General features: G+C 46.9%; 1 protein-coding gene, 1 long non-coding RNA gene and 1 pseudogene across 10 annotated transcripts in view; 1 reads left to right on the top strand and 2 right to left on the bottom strand.

Annotated features, from left to right (window-relative positions):
- Positions 1-27,735, bottom strand: part of LOC146186169 (uncharacterized) — a 217,014-nt gene that overhangs the window by 81,411 nt on the left and 107,868 nt on the right. The window contains exon 1 of one of the 3 annotated variants that reach the window (XM_084607070.1): positions 19,854-20,092. The exons of 1 other annotated variant lie outside the window; for it this stretch is intronic. The gene's annotated coding sequence lies outside the window, so the exon portion shown is untranslated. Of the gene's footprint in view, positions 1-15,229; positions 15,365-19,853; positions 20,093-27,735 lie in introns of those variants that run through there. One more of the 3 variants, XM_084607069.1, reaches the window with a different exon arrangement.
- The window catches only part of LOC146186170 (uncharacterized), an 86,094-nt pseudogene continuing 58,870 nt past the window's right edge, over positions 512-27,735 (bottom strand).
- The window catches only part of LOC146186165 (uncharacterized), a 233,119-nt gene continuing 226,685 nt past the window's right edge, over positions 21,302-27,735 (top strand). For all 7 annotated transcript variants that reach the window (XR_014708091.1, XR_014708090.1, XR_014708089.1 and 4 more), the window contains exon 1: positions 21,302-21,826. This is a non-coding gene — a long non-coding RNA (uncharacterized LOC146186165). The remainder of the gene's footprint in view (positions 21,827-27,735) is intronic.

Raw genomic sequence — 27,735 nt, 5'->3', positions numbered from 1 at the left:
GCGTATACACATCGTGCTGTAGCGTATATCTTCACGTTCCCCGCAGTAGTACACTGCGCTGCCCTTCGCAACCTCGGAGCGTTCTCGATGAAAGCACGGGCTTTCGACACCGCCGTGTCCAGGTGGCGGTAGCCGCTGTTGGCGAGATCAGAAGGGCCGCTGCCGGAGCCTGCTTGCACCAGTTTACGACCGGCCGCCTTATATCCACGGTCAACAAACAGCGCGATATCTTCCGTTTGATGCAGACTAACTAACAGGTTTTTGAGAAGCTCGGAGTGGGCAACAGCGAACGGAGCCGCGAAGCGAGAAGCGGTAACATATAAATCAACCAGCGCGCCCGCGGAGTTCTTCCGCGTGCCACCTTGTGTGCGCGCGCTGTCTCGAAGAGACGCCGAGCAGGGGAAGGTTGCTCCATCATCACACTCAAGTTTCCCCACCTTAAATAGGACAACTTCATGTCCTTGTCAGCTTCGAACTTCGCTTAAAGCGACATTCTTTTTCACTACCGCTGTTAATTTTCGCCGTCCTCACACCCGTCGAGAACATTCGTGATGCCGTAACCCTTCAACGAACGTGCTACGTTTTCTTCTGGGACGGCAACCCACGCCTCAGCTACAAAATCCAGCACGTCCTGCCTTGATGGTTTCCGCAGATTTCCCTTCGCCGTTCTCTCCCCCTTCCGCGTAATGGCTTCCCAGGCCCTCCAAAGACTGGCCTTGAACGGTTTGTTCCAGAACACGCCAGCAGGTTGAAGTAGACTGGTGCAACCGGCTGGCACGTACTACACAATGTCAGTGTCGCATTCCTGAATCGCGTCTTTTGCGGCTTGGGTCTTGTGTATAGGAGCCTGACCCAACACGAGGAGCCGCCGTATGTCGTCAGTATTTGGACCCAATATCTTCGTCAGCAACTCCTTAAACTTCTCTGACGTCATCCAGCCGTTCTTTGAAGCGGTCGCATGGCAATTCGCTAAGGATGAAACAAAACACGTTGCATTTAACAGGAGCTGATAATGGATCACGCTATTATCCCGGTGGAAAAATAGCAAGCCAAATGTTCTCACCTGGTACATGAAGGGTCTTGAAAGCCCTTGTTGGAATTTTTCCGCTCAGCTTCTTCAAGATGACGAACGCCGGAAGCTTGTGCCCAGAGCCACAGGCTGCTAAGGCAACTGTAAAACCCTGCCTGGCGCCGCCGGTGTTGGCAATCCGGATACTACTTTCCCCCACGAGGTTGTTAGTCCGGTTCGCCGGAGCGTCCGTTCGAACCATGGTTTGGCCATATTCGCAATGTTGTAGACAGTGAAGTCGTGGCGTCGTCGTAGAGAGCCGATAGCAGCACGGAATGCTCTCGTCTCTTCCAAAAGTCCTCGGTTTTTTTTCTGGCTGTCATTCGTTGCTTGCCGCATAGAAACATTGAACCATGCCTTCCACTTTTTCATATACATGCTGGAGGCCACAAAGTTACTAAGCTGCAGGTTATTCGCTAACCTTAAAGCTTCTTCAGAAAGCAGTGTGTTGCTGACGGCGCGTCCAGCACTTCTTTCGCGCTTCAGAAATTCAAAAAGAGCGTCGTCCACTTCCTCGCTGAAAACAGGGGTTCCTTTCGCTAACTTGCGCCGTGGCTTAGACTTTTCGAAGTTCTGTTGTAGAAGAACTTCGTAGTTCTTGTCCCGTTCGCGCACTCCCTTGCGGTCCAGCATCAAATCTCGACATGTTCGGTGCACATTCTTTACATTCAACCTGTGCCACTCGATGACCTTGATTTTCTTTTGCACTGTGTACGAAACATAGTACACGCAGAAACACGACTGTCCTCTACTATTCCAGCCACTGTACCTCGACGCCGTCAAACAACAGAAGAACGAGGCAGCTCACATGGTTCTCGTTTACTACTGGATGGATCGACTTGAATTATCTTAGATCGACAAACATCTCTCGCTACAAATCAAAACTTTCAGAAAAACGCTTCTTTTCGGGACCGAGGGAGGGCGCTTTTTGGTAGTTTAGTGAAATGTGAAATTTGCGCCCCGCCGGGGTGGTGCAGTGGTAAGACGCCCGACTACTGTGCCGGAGTTCCCGGGTTCGAACCCGACCACGGCGGCTGCGTTTCGATGGAGGCGAAACGAAGTGGCGTCCGTGTGCTGTGCGATGTCAGCGCACGTTAAAGATCCCCAGGTGGTCGAAATTACTCCGTAGCCCTCCACTACGGCTCCCCTTTCTCTCTTTCCACTTTCACTCCCACCTTCCTCCCTTCCCTTACGGCGCGGTTCGGGTGTCCACAGAGCAAGTGTGACAGTTACTGCGCCTTTCCCTTCCTGTGAACCAATTTAACTTTTTTTATAAAGGAGAGGGGGCGCTCACACGAGTGGGGGCCGCTTGCTCGGTATTTTACGGTAATCATAAGGTCCATAGAAAAGTGACTATCTACATTCTTCTGCTGCATGTGATTTCTATAAATGCGCAATTTTAAAGAAACCAGGAGCGGATTTATGTGTCGCTTATGGGTCGTTCTTGGAGAGGGCGGTCCCATTCGAACCATGTATATCCAGAATTTTTGGCCCGATGAATGAGCTTCAGTACGGTTTTTCTATGAAAATAACTTTTCATAGAGGGGGGAGGAGGGGGGGGGGCGACAGCCTTTTTTAAATCTGCCCCTGGATGAAACCAACAGCACGGTAACCTGTAGTATGCAGTTTCATCGGAAGTAGATGTAATGTTTCATGGTTCCCACTCCGACAAGATTAGGAAATCACAAGGAGAGTACTTTCTCAATTTTCAAACCTCTGGTAGAGATGGAGCCACAGTCTCGTGGTATGTGTTTTGCACCTTCTAGAAGTCTAGAACTATGTGACATCGTGCATAGCAGCGGAAGACCATAGTAAAGAATAGTTCTCTTCAGCCATCTCCACTATACCACTACGCTAAATGTTTAGGTGAGTGTCGCCTGTTTTATTCCAGCAAATTAAAAACGCGAAGTTTTTTTTTTTTTTGTCCTACAGGGCTTAGGCAGGCAAAAAGCTGCAATGATTGATTCATTTATTCACTCATTCGCTAAAATCAAGAAGTAGCTCGCCCTCAGTTTTCTCTTTTGTCCTCGGTAAGCAAAAAATTGCGAGTTTCGCCTGAGCGAGGTCTGCCCATTCCGCGTTCTACAACTGCATTGTCGACCGATTTTGCCTTTTTAAGTCTGACCGCATATTTCATGCCTATCTACCGCTTCCATCGTGAGCGCCCACATCGGTTCCAGTTTTCTATTCCCATAAAGTTTCATTTCAGCTTAAACGAGTAGCATCGCTTCAGGGCTGCTCCTGTCCCTATATTCCGATAAGGAACCGCCACAACACTGACAATAGCAGAAAGCTACGTTCACATCATTTTTTGCGACACCTCGAGTTGAAAAGCCGGAAAGGGTATAGATTATAGATTACTGGTGATCCGTATTAATTTTTCTTTACCTTGAGACGAAAAAAAAAATGCCCAGGACAGTGCTGAACAACACTCGCGCATGCCACTCTTTAAAAGAGAAGCTTAGGCACAGTTTACTTGCTTGCTGACGCATGATGAACGGTTACCGCACACAGGTGCTACCATTAGCGCGATAGCGGCTGCTCGGAAGATTTCTTTTGCTCTCTATCATGTGCGTGTATCGCGTGCTTGTAGCGGACTGCACGAGCCGTCTGTTACTTACTATCTTGTTTGCCCCTTCCTGACGCCGTGCATGGTTATCAACAACTCCCGCGGAAAAGACACTTGCGACGTAAACTGAGTCATGCCCGCTTAGTTCCTGCTCCCTTCTAAAGAGGGCAGTAGGCTCGCTCGGTTATTACAAAGCACGCTGCAGCAGCCGAGCTTGGCAAGAAGCGAGAGAATGTGCTGGCCGTGATTGTAAGCAAAGTTAACGGACAGCTGACACTCAATTTTTCTTAACCCTTCTGCAAATAAACTGCACTCCATCCCCCACCCTCCGCTCCCATTCCCTACCGCCACGCACCTTTTTTCTTATTGTTTGTATCGGCCATTTGGCATGGCGGTTGAAGCGATGACATATAACGGAATTTAGGTATTACGTAACACCAGCCAGATTTTTCTATTCGAGGGGGGCTGGAGGGGTTTGGCTTCAGCCACTAACTCTAGGCTTCAGGGAAGAGAGGCGCCCCCTCAACTGTCAACGTACCCCCCCCCCCCCCTCCCTCCCCAGGCTGCGTTCTGTACCGACCAGCTCAACAAAGTACCTTTTTGGTTTGATCTTATGATACGAGTCAGCTGCCATTTGCTCGTGAAAAAAAAAAAAAAAAAAAAAAATCAGAGGGCCACTTAGCTCCACCTTAAGGGTACAACAGGATAGCGGCCTGTGACCCTCTGAGATGCTTCCACATTGGAAAATCGACGTAGACGGGCAGTTTGCATTGCGAAAGCCTCTTTAAAACTTGGGAACTCTGAGGCGCCATCTGTCTTGGTAATATCGTGTCCGGTCTCGATGGAGTTCGGGCGGCCACCGCGTGCCGGCACCACAGGATTTTTTCCGATACATTACCGAACTCTTCCTTGAAATCTTCTCAGACTAAGCTAGAGAGGCGGCTTTTGGCCTTACGAGCGTAAAACGTCACCGGTTATTCACTGGTGACACATGTTTGCAAGGTTCCCGTTAGCCAAGCTTTCGACTTTTCTAGTGCGAAATTCTTGGAAAAGCCGCCGTGAGAAACAAACCAGTAATGAATCCTGTCCTGTGCCTACGCGCTTTTCGGCCACAGCTTAACGCCTTGCGCCATTAAAATTCTAGCATTGGCTACAGTTTCGGGGGAAAACTATATTTTGAAATTTGGCTTAACGAAATCTGGTTTGAACGATTTAGCGGTGTTAATTCTTGAAAAAAAGGTAATGCTGTGCGTTATTTCTCAGGTTTGCCAGCGACAATTGTGAAGTGACGCTCTTCAAGAACTCTCACGGTCCTCTCGACTGCGACAGGAATGTTGCCAGCGCTTGAATGCAGTTCTCTTTCTCCTTCCACCCTCGCCCCTCTCTTCTTGCTAGCTAATGCGGCGAAAGCGAGTTATTCGAACAGGGTGGCAGGGTAATGCGGGAAAGCCACTGCGCGTGTTCGGAGGGCCAGCAATAGGGCGAGGTCAGTGTCGACATTTAAAGGCACCCTCCGCAACAGCCAGATAAGGAAGAGGGGGTAATGGACGTCCTCGTTTCTGACTCTCACTTCTCGTTTGCATAAGAGCTCGCTGGGCCGCTGATTAGCCGTTTGTCTCTCCCTCTCTCAAGCTCAGTTTCTCATTCCCCTTTCTTCGATAAAATAAAGAAAAACAAAAGCCATGCGTCGTATCTTCAGCCCTCTCCCATGAGCGGTGTTCGGCCGCGTGCTATGCATAAGGGCTGTCTGGCTCTCCTTCTGCGCTCGGGCCCTCAAACACGAGAGTCTTTTTATCGCGGGGATGTCAGCCAACGCGTACTGATAGCTTGAAGACACGCAAATGTCGAGTGCGCCGTAAAAAAGAACCTCTCCATATTTGCACTTTTCTTTTACTTCAGTCGTGCCCTGTGTCGCGGTGGTGAGTGCCGGCAGCAGCCCCGTGTCCACATGTGTCGGCCGAACCAACGACGCGCTTACCTCGAACACTGTTGCAAGGCGAACAAAACAAGCGAACTTGCCAAGGGTCGAGAGAGACGGCCCCGGCGAACGATAGCGAGTACCAAGTACTACCTCGTTTTGTTGGCCTCTCATGCGTGTGTTTAAGATAATCGAGCTGAACTGTTACTCGTGTAACGAGCAGCGACGCTCGCGCTAAAAGCCTAGTACAATTGGAATGAAAATAACCGAGTGCGAGGCGTTGAGCCATGTCACGCTTTTAGCTTAAGTAGGCACTAAGACTACATACACACTGCAGAAGAGTGCCGAAATATTTCTTTGCAGGAGAGTTTAATTTAAACTTCACATTGCAAATCATCAAAAGTCTTAAAAGTTGCCAGTGAGCTCAACATTGTTTAGTAATGGTGCTATATACGTGCACAACTATCCGGAAATTGTCTTCTGGTCGTTATCTTGAATTAAGTATTATGAGTGAATGAATTTAATGAACTATTATTCATTATCACCACCTGCTGGGACACTTTCACCTCAAGACAAAGGCTGTTCCTGGTAATTTCGGGAAAACACTGTTTTCTGCCATCCATTACCACTCTATTCAAACTTAACGTTACAAAAAAGAAAACGGCAGTTAATGCTCCAGAGTGTGTGCATTACCGGTTGGACTTACGTCTATAAGGATGAAATACTTCTTCAGGCGGCTGATGGGCTAATTAATATAACAGCCGGAGCCTGCTAAGGTATATGCATCAGAATGGCATACATAGATACCTCAGCTGACCCCATTTTATCCCGTATGGCAAATGCTAAAATAAAATAAAATGAAAAAAAAAAAGAAGAAGAGCACCGGAGGCGATAATCAACAAGTCATCATTCTGAAATTACGTTCGTTACTGCCTGCACAAAAGGACGCAATTCTAAAAACGCTGCAGCAGTTCTTTCACACATTCTCCAGCAACCTTTGAACACGTACCGTCATTGCACCCCATGACTGGAATATAGAAAAGAGTTCACAGAAAAGGTGTTGCAGTAAGTGGGTAAGCGCCAAAGGAGAAAAGTAGGCCACATATAACAAGCTATAACGAGCATAATACTTGGGGTTTTTCCCAAGAGGTAAGATGGAAGGTGAGGATGATGATGCGGGAGCCGAAATCAGAAAGCTTTTCCACAATCAGAGCAACACGCGTTATCGTTTAGACTCGAGCCCTCACCACTTTGCAGTCATCAACACGATTTCAATTCAGAATTGGCATTTCAGAGATGCTTTCGCAGTACGGCTAGCATTGTTATTGTCAGAGAGTATCTCTGATAATGTCGATTACAAGTTCTTTTTTGTGTGTGTGGCTGTAGCGAATATTTCATTCCCGTCTTCTCTGCGGACGTTTCTAAAAGCAAGATGTTTTGACTGTGCGTTTTATGCTAGGAAACAGTTATTATTGTTTGTTACTTACTGGATAAGTTGGGACGTCTTTCGCATAATAAACAGGGTTGTCAACTGAAGGCTCTCTTTGCTGAAAAGGCTAGAGAAGGCAGTGTTCAGTGAAGCAAACACCGCCAGGCAGTAAGCAAAAGCATGGCTTCTTTATGTCGTCGCCTCGCCTTTTCGCACGCTATCGCCCCTCGCTTAAGGACCAAAATGTTTCTCAGCTTTGGAACTCTGTGTCCCTCTGCGCCGTGTAAACGAGCCGTCAGCAGATAAGGCATTTGAGACACTCGATGTAGCCAGCTTAGTGTTTAGAGATACACACACATAAAAGAAAAGGGGGGGGGGGGATTGTGCCAAGGAAAAACAGCACAGTGCTTCAACATAGCTACTGTGAACTAGAAGAATATCTGAAGAGCGCATGTCAGCACGTTTTACAAGTGCGAGATGCTCGCTGTTGCTGCGGCTGTCTGTGTATGTGTAGGCTAATGACCTCGCAGCGTCAACACTTCGGCGAACAATTTCTTTACGGCGCGTAGACAGCAGTAGCAGGCGCATGGTGTGGTCATCTGTGGTGAATAAACACTTCGTGTGTGTTAACATAGTACGGGTCTGTTTGATCGCGCTGGACTCATCGTAGCTAGTTTTTTTTTTCTTTTTTTTTTTTCTTCACAGCACCAACAAGAGAGCGTGCTTACAGGCTTTCTTCTGGCAGCAAAGCTTTTCGGGCTCGGATGGCGATTAGCACACTGGGAATGTAGCATATGTAGCAACAACTGCACTTTAGAACAGGGGCGCAAGTTTTCTATCTCTCTTTCTCTCCTTTTTACATTGTAGATTAATATAGCTCTAGCAACAAGAGGAGGGTCTCTCCAAAATGTTGCATAAATTAATGGTGCAGAGTTCAGCAGTACTCCAGTGACAATTACGAAGTGAGTCTGAGTGCGTTTATCGCTCATTTTCGCACTGTTATCACAGTGCATGGTAAAACGCGCTTTAATGCCATCAGCCTTACTCGCAGTGCTTTTGGGCAGAAGTGCAATGTATCTATAGCATGCCGAAGCGGTGGTTGCTCAGTGTTGTTTTGTGTATATATCAATACAAGGCCAATTTCGGTACACAAGGAACTCGAGTGGTAAGGCTAGAGAAAGAGTGGTAGGGTCTGAAGGCACAGTTTCCATTGGGTAAAAAATTTTGCGCAAAAAACACAAAGGACAAAGAAGAACACATAAGACGTATGACAAGCGCTAAACTAGCGCTTGTCATACGCTATGACTAGCGCTTGTCATACGTCTTATGTGTTCTTCTTTGTCCTTTGTGTTTTTTGCGCAAAATTTTTTACCCAATGGATCACCAACTAGCCCGGCAACACGCTCTTCTCAACAGTTTCCATATGTATCAGTGACGCAGCTCACCTTGCAAACGCGTCAGATTAGCACTTGCGAACAACTTTTGTTGGAAAAGTGCGCAAAGAGCGAACAAGCCGGGTATCAAAAAGAAAAAAAAAACATATTGCAGCGTTCTCGATCGGTGGGCATCAAAGAACGATAATTGATTCCCGAAAGCGGCGAGCGGGAGCAGTTCTCTGAAAGCAATCTTTCTGAAGCGCTAAAAGATGAGAAAAAACCGACACGTAGCCTATACTTGGTTCACTGGGCACAGCGCGAGACAGCACGAGCTGAGCACGTGCGCTGAGCTAACAGAGAGCGGTGTTCGCTACATTTGCATCTCGCGAGTAGAAGCACGTGATGATAAAAAAAAAAAAAAAAGACTGGCCCGGATGGAGCGCGTAATAGAGACGCAGGGATCTTATCTGCGTATCTCCACTCCTTCATTTGTATCATTGCGTTGCTGGGTCGTTCACGACGTCGCTATCGCTTGTCAAGAGGCGACTCCTGATAAATCCTTTTTTGCATATTGCTTCTTGTTTAGTCTGCTCCCCCCCCTCCCCCTCCCCTACTCTCACCTCCCCACTCTTCCAAGATTTCTCTCTTGCTTTCTTTCGCTATTTTTTTTTTTATTCTCTTTGTTGGTCTCTGTCACATATACTTTTTTTTTTGTTACCGACCCTGTATTCTTAGAATTAGCAACGCCATGATACAACAGGTGGAGATGTGCAGGTAGTGCCGTTCCCTCTATGGAGAGACAAGGAAGTTACGGTTGGACTGTTATCTTGGTTCTTCCCTGGCTAGCCAGGCCAGCTCAGTTCCCCTCGTATCCATGATCGAGTAGTTGATATAGTTACATGTGACATCTGCTGCCTGCCTATACACAAATGGCTTCCCAATGCGTTAAATTTAACAACAGTCTGCGCGATGCCAAACGAGTGAAATGCATTCCGGGAACGGGAACTTGAACATAAAGAGAACGTGGCTAACAGCTTTCCTTGCATGTCTAGTTCGCCCTGTTATTCAGACTTCGCCATCTTTGTGCCACTCTACACGACATCCACCTAAAGCTCTGCAGCGGTCATTTTCAGTAGTTAGCAACAATTACAGGGGGCGGGTAAAGAAACAAAGCGCGACTGCAGCGTTAAGAAGTTTGCAGCAAAGTGTTATTCGTCATCTCGTATCAACCTGTCTTGTCGAGTGCTTTAAAAGCACCAGGACCATTCATTCTTCGCAACGTGTGTCAGCGCTCTGCACTCTCTTTTGGAGATAGTGGAAACACGCACGACAAAAAATAACAACAAAAAACAAGGCTATTAGACAAAGCCTGCTATAAGGAAGGCGCGTTCCCTTTACACGCAACAGCAAACGGAACGATAGATAGATACGTGCAGTTTCTCCATCGGTCTGGAGTGCTTGCGACAAACGAAGCAACACATTACGGCCAGGGAAAGGATGGCTGGATCGTACAAAATGACCAGGAAGCGAAAAAACGAAGGAAGAAAGAAAAATTAACCCGTTATGGAGCTTCGATCGGCCACAATCAAAGCAAGCGCCAAGATCGAATGAGTACCTTATTTGCCGTTTTCTTTATCTGCTGTTTTCTGCTGTTGCAGACACCAACAAGGGAGAAGAACAGCAAGAACTACTGGGCATCGAGCAGTAACGATGTGGAGATGTTAGGTCGTTCATAGTATAAGCTCGCGTTTTTTGCTTTTCGACTTTGGAAAGCCGCCTGCCACGACACCCTATGAGCGAGTTTTCGGAGTGCTCCTGTCATCTAGCTAAGTTTTGTTACTTTGCGTTTTTATACAGAAACTGGAACGGCCAGTTAGTTCATCACGACGAATTCCGTGCTAATAAGTTGTCTTTCTGATCACACCATACTTCAATTTTTTTATTTTCATTTTTTTTTCTTTTTTTTTTTTTTTTTAAGTAGCCAACGAGCTTTCGCCTGTTGAGATACAATACCGCAGCGGCGCTAGCTGTGGAGGGAGGGGAATGAAAGAAAAAAGAAAAATCGCTGTTGAATCGCAGGAGCCCTAAAATCCTGAGAGACTAAGAGCCCTCTGGCCTCCGCCACACCCAGGTGAATGGTATTCGCTGCTAGATTAAATTGTGAAGTGGTATCCTGGGCATAGCTCCTGCACAATACCTGCCGGAGTAGTGCGCAAGCCTTATCGCAGTCTTCGATAGCTGCCGACTACCAGGACATACGTCCCTGTTACGTGCTAAGAAATATCAGTTATTAAATTCAAGCCTTGGTGTCTGGTTGCGCTTGCTTTTTCTAGATAAAATAATGAAACAAACGCTCTACAACGTGTCACAAACGAATCTGAATGCTCGCTGGCGATTAAAGAGACGCGGTTTGCTCTCGTAGAATTGCGGAGCGTGTTAAAAAGAGACGCTAAGAACATCAACTATCTAGTGTCAGTGTACTCATAAAATTGTGTTTTTTTTATGTTTCTACAGTTCGCAGAGTGTCGCGTGTGTCGAAATACCTCCTTAATGCATATATTCAGATACTCAAAAGTAACGTTAAATATTGGCATTATGCGACTGAGTTTGCCGCAGGTAAATTTGAGCAAAAAAAAAAAAAACAGAAACAAAAACAAAAGTAAGGCAGGACAAATAATAAAATCCAGCTGATAAATCAGGTGCTAATATGCGTCCTCATAAAGGCTTACGCCGCAGCAGTGGCACAGGATCGAAGACTGAGCGCCAAATTTCAGAAAGCAAAAATTTGGAACGGAGAAGTGAGAACAAGAAACAAACGTGCAATAAGCGGTGCACTTTACGTACTCAGGTAAATCAAGCGACTTAGCCCCAATCATATAAGCTCATGCATAGTATCGCTAGATGAAGTCAGTGCTACACAAAATAAGCACAAGGGAGGAAACACATCATAAACCACTTAGCAAGTGAAGAAATACTTAAAAGAAGGCTGTACTGTGCGAGAAAGATACTCAAATAAAACTTGATTCTACTTTAGTTGGGGCATTTCTGGTGCTTTCCTGCCATGAGTTTGTTTTGCATATTTTGCATAGCGTTATAACCACCCCTCCTCGTCCCCCCCCCCCTCCTCTCCCCCTACAGAGAAGTCACGCGGAAGGCAAGAACGCTGGCTCTCAAAAGCACATCATGCATCTCGAAATGCCACTAGGGAGGGAAGCACATTTTTCCCATGAGCCAATACAGTGGACTATTTGTGCAGTTAGCTGTATCTGTCATGGCACAATGCTGAGAATCAGTCTGTGCTGAAACATGAGTTGAAACTTGCAACAACGCCACATGCGTCAACTGCACGGAGTGCTTAACCTGTCATCTTCCCTTTTCGTTTCTTTCTTTCTTTCTTCCCCCCCCCCCCCCCCCCCTTTGCGTTGATGCCCTTTTCGAAGTCCAAGCTTGCTTCCAAACCTCTTCGTGCGCCACTTTAACGTCAGCTTCCCTGTGCAACTGTATAAAGAAGGTCTGCTACTCAAAAAATTATAATCAGAAAATTTCCATCTCACCTTAAATGGGGCATGTGAACGGTTAAATGATGCAAATCCTAAACGGGGCAGAACGTCATGCCTACCACATCAGAAGCTACACACGCTCAAAGTTTCCCAAAATTTCAGAGCAACCACGACTCCGCACAACTCCGATTCCTTAAACAGTTCTAAGTAAAACCGCCGCACAATGCGGGCACCCATGCGTTCCAGGTACGCCGGGTATCGGTTTCTCCTGCAAGAAAGCTATCAACAGCTGCGAGCTTAGCAACCGAAAGCCGAGATGGTGCAAGAGTATACTTTAATAGACGTACGAAAAGCGCAGCCGTCGATAACAAGTTCTCCGTAAGGAGATTAAGGTAAAAACTAGAAGTAAACTTCTGTGTTCGGGCATATGAATCACTAGCACCACTGGCTTCTATGAAGAAGCAAGCCACATTAGGTACACCGCTTCGTCCGTCGAAGCCGTCTGTCTTGCAGAAAAAAAAAACGAGATCGAATTTCGCGTTTCAAGTTCCCGCTCCGCCGACCGGAAACAGTCTGGCCGTAAACAACCTGCCTACTTAAAAAAAGAAAAACCCAGCGAGAGCGTGTCAGATTTGCGTTTTCTCCCTTCTTTCACCGTTTTTATGAGTACCAAAGCGCAGGTCATGAAGAAAGTTCCAGCCAGCCAGGTTGAAGTGAATAGGAAGAAAAAAAGAAATATTAGTCTTCAGGTGAGCTCGACTTCGCAGCCGAAAATGTTCATTTAGTTCAATGATCTGATCTTCCAAACATTTTCATGTGCACGCTTAAACTGATGGGAAAGACAGTGGAGATTGGGTTGTATTTCTGATTCAAAACAGCGGTGCAACCAGATAATACGTTGTAATAGAGTTGCTAGAACTAAATTCGCGCACATTATTCGATTCCAGTCTCCTTATACTTCGTCTCGCAAGCTGTTCTCAGCACTACCAAAGAGATGGCCGACCTTGTCCAGTCAGGATCATGAGCACTACAACAGGTAATTGTGCTCCTGTGTGCTTCTCGCCCTCCCAATTGGTGGGGGCTGCAGTAGGAGCACAATTATCTATTATAGTGCGCAGGGGCGGGCGAGCACAATTACCCATTATAGTGCCCAAGATCCTGAATGGGCCAGGGCTTCTCTGACTTTCGCAGTGCTGCAAATATCTTGTGAGACGAGGCATAGGAGTGATAAGTTTCCAGCTTAATAATCATTACCGCGTTACGTGCACCTGAACTACAGCGCGATTAGCTGCGGTGAATTGTTAGGGGGGCATCTCTCTCTCTCTCTCTCTCTCTCTCTCTCTCTCTCTCTCTCTCTCTCTCTCTCTCTCTCTCTCTCGCTCTCTCTATATATATATATATATATATATATATATATATATATATATATATATATATATATATATATATATATATATATATATATATATATATATATATATATATATATATATATATATATATCTCTCTCTCTTTCTCTCTCTCACTCACTCACGCACTCACTCACTCACTCACTCACTCGCTCGCTCACTCACTCACTCACTCACTCACTCACTCACTCACTCACTCACTCACTCACTCACTCACTCACTCACTCACTCACTCACTCACTCACTCACTCACTCACTCACTCACTCACTCACTCACTCACTCACCAAATCGATCGCCCTTCCTGCCGCGAGTTCGAAAATGCGAACGATACAAAGGCAAGTGTCAAAGGTACTTCCTGCAACGACCGACGTAATGGAGTGATTGTACGAGAAAGTGTCGAACAGGAAACTCGGAACGAAGCATAGAAATGAAGCGTACGGTCTGTTAGGTGTGCGCGAAGTTGCCCAGAAAGTGGCGGCGTGTAAAAACAACAAATAACAAAGTTGATCAAACAGGCGCAGAACCAGCGCCAGAAGCACGAATAGGACAAGGGCGAAACGGCGCCGAAGAACACTGCAGCGGCGGCCGTTCATCTGGTTGCCTGCGAGACACGAACGTAATTGCGCCCCCGCAACGGCGCTGCCACTCGACGTGGGGCAGTGCGCGCGGTTCTCTTCCCTTGACAGCGCAGTATAGCGTGCGGCCCGGTGGGGAAGAACAAGACCCGGGAGAAGATACGCTATGGCGTCCCCAATTGCAGCAGAAATAACGTCCGTGCATGGCTTCTTCTTCTTGTTCCCCTGAATTGCGCTTTATTCTTTTCCTCATCATTCCTCTTGTTCCTCCACCAGATTTCCGAGCTGACTGCCATCTTTGATGGCCAGTGCGGCACACAATGCACGAAGTGCAGTTACTGCACCGGTAATGATAATATGGGCTTGCATAGTCTTTTACGCACCACATCAAAGTGAAAGGCGCACAGACAAAACGTTGAGAGAAGCGCGAGCGAGCAATAAGTGGTTGATACACATCGCATTTATGCTGGAGAGCTGCGGGAAATTTTCGATTAGCGGCAGTCATAGGAAATAGAGGAATGGTGGAATCCGGAGGCTAGGGCGATAGCCATCGATCCAATGATGTTCAGCTGCCGTGACTAGAGGAAAACAGTTCAAATGTTGTGACCAGTTCGCTTGCGTTAACTAATGCTTTAACCTAAGTATTGGGGCTCTGCGTTGTGTGTCATAAATAAATATATTTGGCCTGTACACGTGTCCGTGATGATGTGAAAGGGCGAAGAAGATAATATAGATTGCATGAATTATTTACGTCCTTAAATGGATGGTTTTGGGATCATCATGCGACATTACCGTACAGCGTCGCCAGTGATATAAAAAACGGCATGAAATATTTAAATTATTCCACGGCTCGCAGTACCGGCATGCGGTCTTTATTGAGCATGCAAAGACTTTGCAGGATAGCTTAAGCAAGGTCGATGCCAGTCGCTAACATAAGTTGACCGACGGCCAAATTGGGGTGAGCAAACGTGTTATATAACACTAGCCGGTGGTGGAGCAAGGAAAAACCGCATCGAAACGTTTTCTAGCAGCGACAGCGACACACGCCTGTCGATAAAATGGGGCACCACCACAATTGTCTCGATTTCCGATGGCTGTTGCTATATTGCGCTGCAATGCAGATTCTCTGAGCTCTGCCATCGGCTACGTGTTGTATACCACTTTTGCTCTAGACTGCGCGTATACTTCTTTTCAAAACAATTTTAGCATCTCACTAATCAAATATAGTGGAAACTCGGAATAAGAAAGGAAGGTAAGCGTTTGACTAACAACTTCTAACGCAACCATTCTATGTAGACGACCAACAACGATTTTTTTCTTACTGTTATTGCCAAATTGACGAACGAAATTTTCTGCGAGCCTTACCTCTTTATCTATACCTACATGAGAATTCTTAAGGATCCATTATCACTTGCACTGGCAGAGTCCACTATTGCTGCACGAAGAAGCCGCAGCTTTCGAGCGACCGTGGGAAAGCGACCGGACCTCGTCATGGACTACATGACGCAAGCAGTGGTTTGCCGGCGCCTGCTGTGCATGCTTATCGCCGATGGCGGCTCCCACTATCTCGTGAAGTTCATGTGACTTTCCGCTCTCGTCTGGCGCTGCCTTCAAATGACGTGACGCAAAATGAATTATTACGTAATATAGGCCCCGGCTTGTATGAAACGCAATAAAACTTGCACAAACTTATTTTTTTTTAAAGATATTTACGAAAAACGTACTAATTTTCGATCTTGACGGTCATGCGAAGATCAGCGACATCTAGTGTAAGGGTGTAGGGTAGATATGCACCAAATATTCGCTGTTACGAACGATCGCCTACCCATCCATGTAAGGCGGGCCCCTGCGTGATTGGCGAAGCAAGAAGTGCATGAGGTCAGAGCGTGGACTGGTAGCAGCAGTTTATAGTAACACAAAGCACTGGATGGTATAGGGTAATGGGATGCGGCATGGGTAATGCGTAGGCGGCGACGGTGCCACGATTTCGCCGAAAGTTGTCAATGCAGCTGTCGATCGCTATGAATGCATGATGCCTGGTCTAAAGGATACACAGAGTCGACATATATCGATTCTCGGATAGGAATGCGGCTACTACGCTAATAAAGCCTGAGCGCTTAAAGCTGCAATGTCGCTCTTGTTTAACACAGATGGAGGTTTACAGTTCTGGTTCTCACTAGCGCTGCAATCTTGAAAGCTTATCAGGGCTTGTCTCTTAACAGGCCTGCGAAACTAGTTCAAATCGATGCAGACGGAAAAGAGATGGCCTACTTCGCGAAGGCGACCTTTATTGCTCGCAGCATGCAGAGATGAAGGGACAAACAGTTTCCGTGGAAAATGGAACAGTCAGTGCGAAACATCATTGCCAATCAAACCAGCCTTGGTACTAAGCGCTTCCAAGCAATGTCCTCAAACTTGGCGCTGACAGTCGAGCCAGATGCCGTCCTCTCTCTGAAATCGTTTTCCGGGAGATTCCCTTTCGGAACAAGCACGCTAGTCCCTAAACTGAGAATCCAGACACGGGAAGCTGGGGATGGGGTGAGTCGCCAACTCTTCCGACGCACCTCTTCCTACGTCGGCCTCCTTTCCACTTTCCCTCGTCCACGGCGAGACGGTACGCCGGCGACTACGCAAAGCCGGCTCCCGGAAACAAGGTCCCGACGGGTGTTTAAAGCGACGCGCACTTGTCAGCCGCGTCTCGACTGCAGGACACGGCGGCAGCGCGCTCTGGTCCATCTGGATTGCAGAGACGGAGGGAGAGAGGCGGAAAGGCTTGTACAACACGTACTCTACCGGCACGACAGCGGAAGCTTGACGCTCTGCCCACACTCCGAAGCCTATTTACCCATTAAGAGTTGAACAGCCACGTGTGGCTCGCGCATCGTCATATAGACTCGTCTCCAGGCCGCCCCAGACGAAACGCACGCACGAGGTTTGGAAAAGCCGCTCGGCTGCTCAAATCAGCGCGCGCGACGCTGCACTGACGCCGCTGAACGTAGTACGCAGAGGAGACGTTGCGAGGGGAACTGCGTCCTGGGCCAGAAACTTGTCTAGGAGCTACTTGTTGGTAGGAGAGGAAGAGGAAAGCGAGGTGCTTCCCTGCACGGGAAGCGCGTTCCTGAAATTGGGCCTCGGGTCGCTGGGGAGAGCGAAGGAATGCGATCTTCCCCCTTGCCCTCTACGTCTGGCGCGGAGACGTTTCGGTTCCGCTTATCGATCCCAGACAGCGCCTAGCGACCGAGCCCGTCGAATGAGCTCGGAGTCGCATCATAGTGCCCTCCACATCTCTCGCTCTTCTCCCAAACGGCGTTCCCTCTTCGCTTATAGCGAGCAGCTTCTGCGCGCAATAACCGGTGGTTTTTTTGGCGGGAAACCCCGACGTCGTGTCTCCGGGAAAAGGCGGCGCATGGAAACAGTTTGCGTGTTCTGCGTACTTGGTCGCGGCTTCTCCAAACAAGAGCGCGCGGTTCTCGCCCGTGAAGAGGGGGGAAGGACTCCGGCTCGATACACGCGGCGGATCACGGCGACGGCGGATGCGCGTCCGTGCCTTCGAATGCGACCGAGAGGCTTACTGTAGAGGCCGTCGTTTGCGCTCGTTTACGGCTGGGCTAGCTGAACCTTCTGGCCCCTGTATGCAGGTGAAGCTTCAGTCAGGTGGCGCCTTTGTTCGACTCAGGAGTATCAGCCATCTAGTGGCAATTATAATCCGATACAAGGGAAAAGCGGCACCTCGAAAGAGAAGCTCTTCAGTCAATGGTATCGGCCGATTTACGTGACGTCGCAGTTAATCAGATTAAGCACATTGTGAACAACCATCTTTTATCTGAAACACCCTGTGTTGTCATGCTCGGATGTCCAAGAAGGTTATCTACAACGTCGTAAGAACTGGTCAACGCCATTGGTTGCAGAGAGTATTTATTTTAAACGGCAAAATGCGGTTTTCTCTCTTTCAGCCATATCAGATCGCATATCGTCTTGACACATTACTCACGTTAATAAATAAAATGTACGCAAATATGGTCGTGCCAGACACCGAACTACACATCGACTGCAGGCATCGACGCAAGGAACGGAAATGAGTTTTTATTCCAGATATCCTTCGCGTTTTGACAGTGTCTTTAAGAACCCGCAAGTCTGTAAAGTAATTGAACATTTGCTGTGTTCTTATTAGATACAACCTTGACGCCCATAAATGCACTCGGTATTCATTTCTGCAGTAGACCGTTCTCGTACAGGGCGATTTGCATCGTCACGATTATTAACATTTCCATGATGGGAGACCATAAACAGGCATAGAATAGCTAGCGTTTTTATAAGCAGTGACTGCTCAGGTCTCCACGAGGGCGTAATGATACATTGATCATGCCACCATCACTGGACGCTAACGCAGATAATTTATTTATTGGGACTCGTTTAATTCTAACGCCCGGTTTATTGGAATCGGTTCTGTCATGTCGTAAAATTAGCTGTAATAGAAAGACACCTGTTAAATGCAAGAACTGACACCCTGGCAGAACAGCAATGATTGAGATTATGTTCGATCAGGGGAATGCAGCTTTGATGTTAGTATGGCGCTGATATTTCTTTTAATATTACGGCTTATCAATTAGGCTTCGTCATGACTTCGTCACGACCGTTGATGGTCGCTAAATGAGCGCAGGTGTTGTCAATCAACCTGTGGAGTCTATGTAACCAACTGCATATACTACACAAGCCCGTCCAAGGGCTAGAAAACTTCTCGGACGCTGCTCCGTCCACTTCGTCCAGCGCCGCGGCTTAATATACAAGCTGTTATCACTGTTGGAGATTTAAAACTCAAACGAGCTTTCGGAAACAGCTTCATGTACTTTTACTCCTCAATAGTGCTGCTCCCCAGCGGGCGCGCAGTTGCCGGCCGTAAATCCTTAAAGCGGCAGATTGTGCGGCAACACGTACGCGAGCAGAGGCGGGCAACCTCTATGAAGTGCAATGAAACTTGTCAACGTTATATCAGCGTTCTTAATGATATGTCGCGATAATGTACGTAGCTCTACGAATAATTTCTTTATTCGCTATTGAAAGCTATAGTTTCGCAGCAGATTGAAAAACTTCCATGTCGTTCTTTTGCTGCAGATGCCGAGATCGCTGCTTTGATTTGTGGGCAACCTCACCTCTATAAGCGAGTCAGGCAGTCAACCGTGAAACTTCAGAAGCCTTGCCAAGCCTGTGGAGAAGTGGCATCTCTGACCGATCGTTCTCACGCGAAGCGGGTTTCGTGAACAGAAGAGTGGTAAAAACTTTTCCACATCGTCTAGGGCACTTTCCTGATACAACTGACACAAATCGGAAGGCCAGGAACTTAAATCAGTCGAAAGTTTTTGTAGTGCAAAATTTGTATCGGCGATCATGAAACCATGTTGTAGGTCTTACGCCGGGTATAAAACAAATGGACGCATTGCGAAACTACTGCAACTTAGGTGCTAGCACACAATAAGTAAAGCTGCTCCGGTGGAGCAAATCGCTCGGAGAAAGACCGTTTCCGATTCGAAATACAGTACAATGACATTAACCACCAAAACTTTCGGTTCATTTGAAATGACACTCAAAGTAGGCCTTACAAGAATTAATTAAAAAATAGAAAAATATCAATTTCATTTAGGATCGACTCCTCAAACATAATCGTAGGTTGCATATTAATAACACACCTATGCAACACTTTCTGGAGCTTTACTTTATACCTTCCACCTCACCCTGAAGCGTTTTACATATGCGCGAGCTCATGAACGTAAAAACTGTTTAATTACATTTTGTTGAAATAAGAATAAGTAATATTTTGGTTTCTTTTACACTATAGTGCGTCCCTCACAACCCTTGTGCAGGTGAAATACAGGCTGTAGCCACCTGTTGGACAAAGTTTCGGTTAGCATCTCTGTTTCGAAACAACTAAACGCATGCATCAATAGACAGAAGACAGCCATGCCCATGCATCACGTTTAATTGCATGCGTGCCAGATATAGACAGTGTTACCTTATGAAACTTCCAGTGTCTTCAGGTTCGGTGGCACAGTGAAACACTGAATCTGTACATCACATTAAAGTCCCGGAAGGTCGAGTGGAATGGACAGATAGAAGATTCAAGCACACGGAATCAGGAAGGAAGAAATATTCGCAAAAGTAAAAGCCAAGCAGGCTCCTGCGGTAGGAACGGATAGTATATCATTCACAAAAGTATGCTCAAATGAGAACCGTTTGGATCACTATGGCCAAAGAATTTATAAAAAAATTGATAAATTATAATTATAAAATTACAAACTATAAATAATAATTATAAATTATTATTATTATTATTATAAATTATAAAAGTTAAAAAAAATATAAAAATATAAAATTATAAAAATTATATTTATAAATTATAATTCATTCATATTCCTAACACACAAAAAGACGCCGTAAGGAGCCGATGTCAGAACGAACTTTAAATCTCAGGCTGTTCATCACTGACCGACGATGTCGAAGACGACGTGACATCACAGTCGTGCGCAGGTACAAGTACGAACCGAGAATTTATTTTGTTTTGCTTTCTACTTTGCGCACTTGGTGAAACGGCCAGCTGTCTCGTAATAACTGGTTGCCGTATTGCACGTGAATATAAGTGAGCAATACAAACCGACGAATTCCTACAACTTTTAAAGCGCCACTCCGATATCTTCAATCCCTGAAAGCTGAAAGAGGTATAAACATGCCCTCTGAGCATGCGTGACCTCAGCAGATTTCCACGATTCAGTCCGACCTAACCTGACGAAAATGCAACGGACTTGCGGAAAACTTAATGCCCAGGGTGTCTCATCTACCTGATAGACCTGTGAATACTTTCCTCTTTATAAAATTTACCTAGCACACTACCGCCGAGAAAACCTTTAGTAAGGACGAACACAGTAACTTACACAATTGCTAAATACACAATACGTCCTTCGAAGTTTCATCTCTGCTGAGTTTGAAAGCAAGGTTACCTGCTCGCCTTAAAATGCTTCTAATAACAACACACAAAAGAAAGAAAAAAAAAACGAGCGAAGCACTAAACGTTCTTCTATAAACGTTGGACCTTCCTCACTCGTACGAGATATGGTTGGAGTATTCCACACAGGGTATCCAACTGCGAAAGCCGCGTTCCAGAGGACACCGGAACAATGCTGTACGATACGTGCGCGGAAGCACCAAGCAGCGGTACCGACGCGTCAACAGCAACGTTGAAACTGCTGGGAGCTGCGCGATCTGCCCCCGCTGCGCTCGCAACAGGGATTTCGTAGCCGGGCGGCGCAAGCGACATAGGGAAGCGTGGTCGTCATGGCGTCGTCCAAGATGTCTGCACGAACGCAAGGCTTAGGGAGCGCGCCGCTCGCTCCCTGATCTGGGGAAGCCGTGGGGCTTGTCACAAAAAGCGCCAGGCGACTCGTGGTTCCCTGCAGTTCTCTTTCAGTCGTGCATGCGGTGCTGCGCTGTTACGACGCCGGTTTTAGCAGCGATGCCTCCGAGGGTGGCAACGACGTGCGCGCATATACGGCGGACCATCGCCTCTTATATGAACTGTACGGATTCTATCCTCGCCTCGGTTACTAATGTATTTGTAACCTCGTGGAGACTACCGTTTTCTGTGCTCTTTAGAATGGTGCCGCCCGGTTTGTGCTCCGTTCGCGACGTGCATGCGCTCCATGCAACGATCCACTCTTCGTTTGGTGAGCACGGAGGTATTTCCTCCATAACATTCGGGAAGTGAAGAACAGCATGGCACAGCGATGTGCTTAATTAGGCCTATTTCGTGGTCAGCGTGTTTTTACATCTTGGATTACCCGATTTACTCTGAAGACTTCAACGGATTTAAAAAGGTGACTTCGTCCGGTGTTGATTGCTTACAACAGCCCTGTGTGCAGTAATTATTTCCGCCTATCGAACACACGGATTACAACTGGATACGTCGTCAATCTTCGGATACACGAAGGAAAGGTAAGTTTTTTCCCCCATTTATTCTTACAATGAAATCGCCAGGTACAAACTTCGCTCGCACGAAGTTTTTGCTTGGCCGCTACCGCTTAACACGAAAAGAACAGTCGCTTTTTTTTTCGTATTGTCACAGCAGTATTGCTGCAACCTATAGACGAACACCGTGTTAACAAACAGGAGACGCTCGCTACGCCGAAGCCGACTGGGGGCGAAAAGTAGGGCTAGCGCCCATAGGAATACATGGAACCGAAAAGTTCCAAAGAAGTTTTCTCATTTCACAGGGTACCGATGTGGTTATTCGATACAAAGCAACTATGAACATCATATAACAGATTATGAAAGTATGAAACCTCATTACAGTGGCGAAGTATTTTTAAAACACCGCGAAACGTATGGGGGGTGCGAGTTGGGAAGGCGACCAGTAGAAACGCATGTAAAAACAACTTACCGGAACATTTTTCTCGTTTCGCAGAGCACCAGAATTGGTAGCCGGTCGTTAAACGTTGGCCAGCACTTTGAAAAAAGAAATGTGTGACAAAATATGCTGCGTCATTGCGGAGGCAATATACTTTACTCCCCGAATAATCTGTGTTGTGAATCCGGACACCCCCAAAAAGAAAGCTAGATGTAGCGAATCGCACAGTTTTGTTTATACTCTGATATGCTGCCGCATGGGCAAGTTAGCTTGATAATACTGTCACTTAAGTGATACAGCCTAGACAGAGTTACATTTAAAGAGCAGCTGTCAAACGCCATACGACAATATGGACCGAACGAGAATCACGCATTGCAGCAGACGACGGCGCAGCCGCCTCCAGCATAGAGTTTCTTCCTCCAGGTCCCGGAGCGTCTGCTATAGCGTCTGCTAGCGATGGTGCCGGTGGTGCATGGTCGTCTGCAATTTTCCGCGGTTAGTTTGTCGCGCTGTGAAGAGGCCTGTAAATTGTCAGACTTTCAGTGCCAACTGCAAGGAAATGTAGTGTGTGATGCAGCAATGTCAGACTACGTGAAAAGCTTGTCGGAATCGGATAAACAGCGCTACAATGAAAAGCTGTTCACTGACGGCGTTGTGCACCCGGACCCATTTGCTACGTCTGAAACACATTGGGAAGTCCTCCAGGCTGACGTGGGTGCTCTTACACTATTGGACATGACAAACATTGTAGTGTATGTGATTTTTTCTCCGAGTCGCTTCACTGCAGAGACCCATACAAGTCCTTGAATACAATTATACAATACAATTATTGTAGACCCATACAATTATTTTCAATCGGGTGGGTGCGCGCAAGTTCATCAACGGGCATATATGCTAGCTAAATATGCTTCGTTTATCTCCCCCCCCCCCCCCCCCCCCCCCCGCGGTATCGCAATGGGTGTCGTATATCGGTCTGCGCTTTCTGTGCGGTTTCCTGGTCTATTTTTGTTTTCTCCTTCCGTACGGCACAGACCATGCAGCGCGTGCACGGATGTCGGAATATAGAGCCTGTCAAAATGTTTGCTTACGACTTGCTCACCGCATGCATGTATCGCGACGCAACTACATATTCATTCATTTTAATACTTATCGCCTACTTAGCCACGATCGATGTTTTCAGTACGCAATGACGTAGTGCCCGTTATTTTGCGTTTTTTTTTTTTTTTTGCTCTCAATTTGCAATAGGAACCACGTCTCGACGGCATCATTACTGCCTTACTTGGCTCATGCAAACCGCCAGCCTTTGCAATTTTTTTTTTCTTCTTTTTACTTCCGCCATACAACATGATGTCTGGGCGTGGTACAAGACGTTCACACACACACACACACACACACACACACACACACACACACACACACACACACACACACACACACACACACACACACACACACACACACACACACACACACACACACACACACACACACACACAAAAAAAAAAAAAGCAAAAGAAAAGGCGCTTGGGCGACTCGTTTTAGGCTTGGGGGTTCGTCTGGAAACGCGACACACATATTTATTGATAAATATGCTTTAGAGAGATGTCAGACGCGAAATGTTGTTGCATACCTATATTAATGGCCTTAAAATAATGCACCAGCTTTTAACAAATTCTACTGCTTTCGTAGCCGCAAAAGTCAGCTTCTTTGCGAACCGTTCTTCACATATATTTTTTATGGGCCGCGCTACCACAATGCATTTCTAACTCAGATTCTAGACAACGAGGTGTTTTAAACGTAGACTGCCACCGCAATGATGCCACATACTTTGTCACACACTTCTTTAAAGCGCTGAACAACGCTTAACGACCGGCTACCACTTCTGGTGCTCTGGGAAACGAGAAAAATGTTGCGGCAGGTTGTGCTTACATATGTTTCTATGGGTCGCCCTCCCAACTCGCACCCCCCTACGTTTTGCAGTGTTTTAAAAATACTTCGCCTCTGAAATGAGATTTCATACTTTCACTATCTGTTCTAGGATGTTCATGGTTGCTCTGTGCAGAACATTGACATCATAGGTGCCCCATGAATTGAGCAAACAGCTTTGAAAATTTTTGCTTCCATGTAATCCTATGGCCACTAACCCTAATTTTCACCCCCAGTCGGCCCAGCCTGGCGACAGAAGCGCCGCCGCATCGTGCTTACGTCACAGATCGGTGTTGGTCTATTGGCCATGCATTGACTTGTATTGTTTTTTTGTTTTTTTTTGTATCTACATTGAAACGAGGTTATCCAAGGCGGTTATTCTACCACACTTTGCAAACTCGTTCTACTGCAGGAGTGAGACCATTTCTTGACTTTCTCCCAAGCGAGCCCACTGCGGCTGCGCTCATTCGCTGCTAATCCTGATCTAAATTGATATCGGAACCGTTCCATCGCGATGAACTGTCAGATTCTAATAAACATGAGCGCTTCTCGGAATTGTGATATCCTCAAGTATGGTAGATGCCCACTCGGCTAAGCAACAAACCATTTTTTTTTCTTCAAAAACGGCACCTCACTTCGACTGTCAGATAACTATTTGAGAGGAAGACATATTTGAGGCAATTTCACTTTATTTCGACATTTGGATTCCTATGTATGCATTAGGATTGTCTGCCGTCAAGGAGGGACCACCCTATGTGTCCTCTTAAGGCAGGTAATTTTTACAAATTTACATAGCTCTATTAACCGTGGCACACAGAAAAAAGTTATTTTCGCAGTACTCCGACTAGTTAGGCTCCTTCAGATAATGATAATGATGGTTCCGAAAAAGGAACGGAGAACGGTATAAAAACTACTACCGAAATGGTGTTCGCAACCCCCACAATTAAGCCTTCTTTCTGTGATGTCGGCAGCATTCTGGTGCTGGATCTAAGAGTAAGAACAGCAAAATGACGCTTCATTTTTTGCACTATAGGTGAAATGACATCTACTGTGGCTGTCGCGAGAAAGCAAGCCGCTCCTTTAGCGCAGTCTACGATCTCGTGTCGTATTCGTGGGAATTTTGCAAGTTAAGCCCATCCCTCCCGACGCGTACGCACAGCAGAGGGAGATGGACGCGCAGAAAGCAGCAGACACAGCACTCGATACAGACAGTGTAAAAGGCGACTTTGCACTTTGTGACAGCACGAAGCCCTTCTCCAGGCGGCGTTTAACTCTATCGGCCGAGACCTTTGCCCGCGAACCACTTCTGATACAAAGACGAGTAAAAAAATAATCGTGATAAAGAATAAACAAAAATAAAAACGAAAGGGGTGGTTTAGCACTGGAAATCTGCTCCTCTCTCTCGTTGCGGTGGTGTCGTTATCTCTAAAAGAGCAAACGTGAGCGTCTCACGCCTTCTGCTCGGCCCTCGATCGAGCCGCTCCGCGCGGCGAGCGGGGGACCTGGGCGACGTCTCTAGGGAAACTCTTAATCCTAATTTACGTTGGCCAACCGTTTGATGGAGGCGCCAGGCACGGTTTGAGTGAGGGGAAGTGGAAGAAAGAATGTACGAGAGCTCGTGTTCCGCGGCAAAAAAAACAAAAACAAAACAAATACACACTATTCCTGAGCAGGAAAGAGGGAACTGAAGAGTTGTCCTTCATGGAGAAAACTAGCGGCCTCTTGAAGAAGCACCCGTGCATAAAAAGAAAAAAAGTAACTGCAAGAGAGTGGCTTGTTGCGGAGGTAGGGAAAGGGTTGCGGTGAGAAGGGGTCGCTTGCGTTTACACACACATACTCCGATCTGGGCGCGTATAACCGCATCTGCGGCTGGTACGGAGAAAAGTTTTCGCAAAGGCAGCAACATATCCCGAGCCGATCGATCAAAGTTTGCGGCGGAGGGGAGAGCCAGCCGTGATGGCTGATCGCGCGCGCCCTCTCCTACGGTCGCCGTCTCTCCCAGACGGATAGCGTATACCCGGCCATATAGTGTGGCATAATCCGTAAGTATCGCACGTAGGATGCAACCGATCGGGTGGTTTCCACGCAAAGCGGCGCTGCAGATGCAAGCATCCCCGTGTTGTGTGTGTACCGAGTGCACACGTAAAAACTTTCCGCGGGGCTCTTCCAGCTCCGCATGGCAACGTCTTCTCCAATCTGCCGTTGGATAGCGTGGCTGACAGCATCTCCTCCGCCTGGCTCACCGAGGATGGCATGGGGCGCTGCTAGGCGGTCGATTTTAAAACCTGATTAGAAAAACACCGGCGGCACCAAACGAGGTGCCCTGGCACGCGCTGCGAGGCGTGCTTGTAGGAAATCGGTGCATGCGTACGCAACGAGCCAACGTGTTTAATCCGGACGGTGTGAAACGGTGCTGCCATCTTCCCAGGACCTCGTTGCGTAGGTATAGTAAGACAATAATTTGTGCCTCCTTCGTATTTCTCCATCCATTTGTCAAAACTACTTTGTCAATTATTTCACCGGAATTTTTTATCTTACCTATCACGGGATCTTCCTACCTTAGTAGCTTCCCTGAAAAATACAAACGTGATTTCGTATCAAATTATGACGCGACATTTCTTAGTGCAGCGTTCTGCGTGATGTCATGACATGTGACTTCCCATTAAGCATTCATTTCTTGGTCAAGTTGGAGGCTAGTAGTAGTTTGCGATAAGATTTGAACCGAGGACATATGCAACTCCAATTGTAACTGTACGTGTACACCGCAAAGTGAGAGGGAGATACTGCACTTTGCTTTCCCCCAAACCAAATTAATGAATATAAAAAAACTGAGTGGAATGAAAGGGTGGTGCTAAAGGAGCTATATCGCTTACTATTAAGGCGAAGCTTGAGGGTCGCCCTAATTTTAACGCTGGGAAACAGAAATCGCTGTGGACTACATTGGTGCGGTAAAATTTGAGGATTAGTCTATCTTGCACCAACAGAAATATAATGTCGGCCTTTCAGACATTTTCCGAGCCAACGAAATGGAGCATTCCATAATGAAGAAGCGCTAGCTGTGTCTTCAAAAAGATGTGAACATTTTTCAAGCGCGAAATTTATCCAATTATTTGTGAAATGTACGCGCAAATGTCAAACATCCGCATTTAACGTTAAATCGTCGTTAGACGCTTCCAAGTGTGTGGCAAGACTCGGGGGGCCATTGCCTAATGACGACCAGTGGACGGTAGACTGATGGCGCATTCGGTCGGGGGGACGAGAGCAGATGCGCCAAGCAGTATAGAGCAGTACAGGAGCACGCCGAGCGAGGGTGTAACTGTCCCTCCCACGGGAACGCTCTCTGCGCGTCGAGAGCAAAGAAAAGCCGCCCGAGTGCTATTTGTTTTCAATACACGTGCCAGTACAGTGGTGCACAGCATCTCTTGGGACGCTAAACCCGACAAAACCAAACCTACATACTGTCGTTTGCTTCCAGGTAAAAAAGAAAAACTACTTACGTAAGGCGGGTGTTTTCACAGGCTCGTCAGTCGCAACGGTCTTTTATGAAATATCTGGCGTCTTTTGACCGGCA

Source organism: Amblyomma maculatum, chromosome 6, assembly GCF_055883805.1.
Source record: "Amblyomma maculatum isolate TAMU_Amacu chromosome 6, ASM5588380v1, whole genome shotgun sequence".
Lineage (NCBI taxonomy): Eukaryota > Metazoa > Arthropoda > Arachnida > Ixodida > Ixodidae > Amblyomma > Amblyomma maculatum.
Note: the sequence above shows the minus strand (reverse complement) of the source record. Positions and strands in the feature narration are given on the sequence as shown.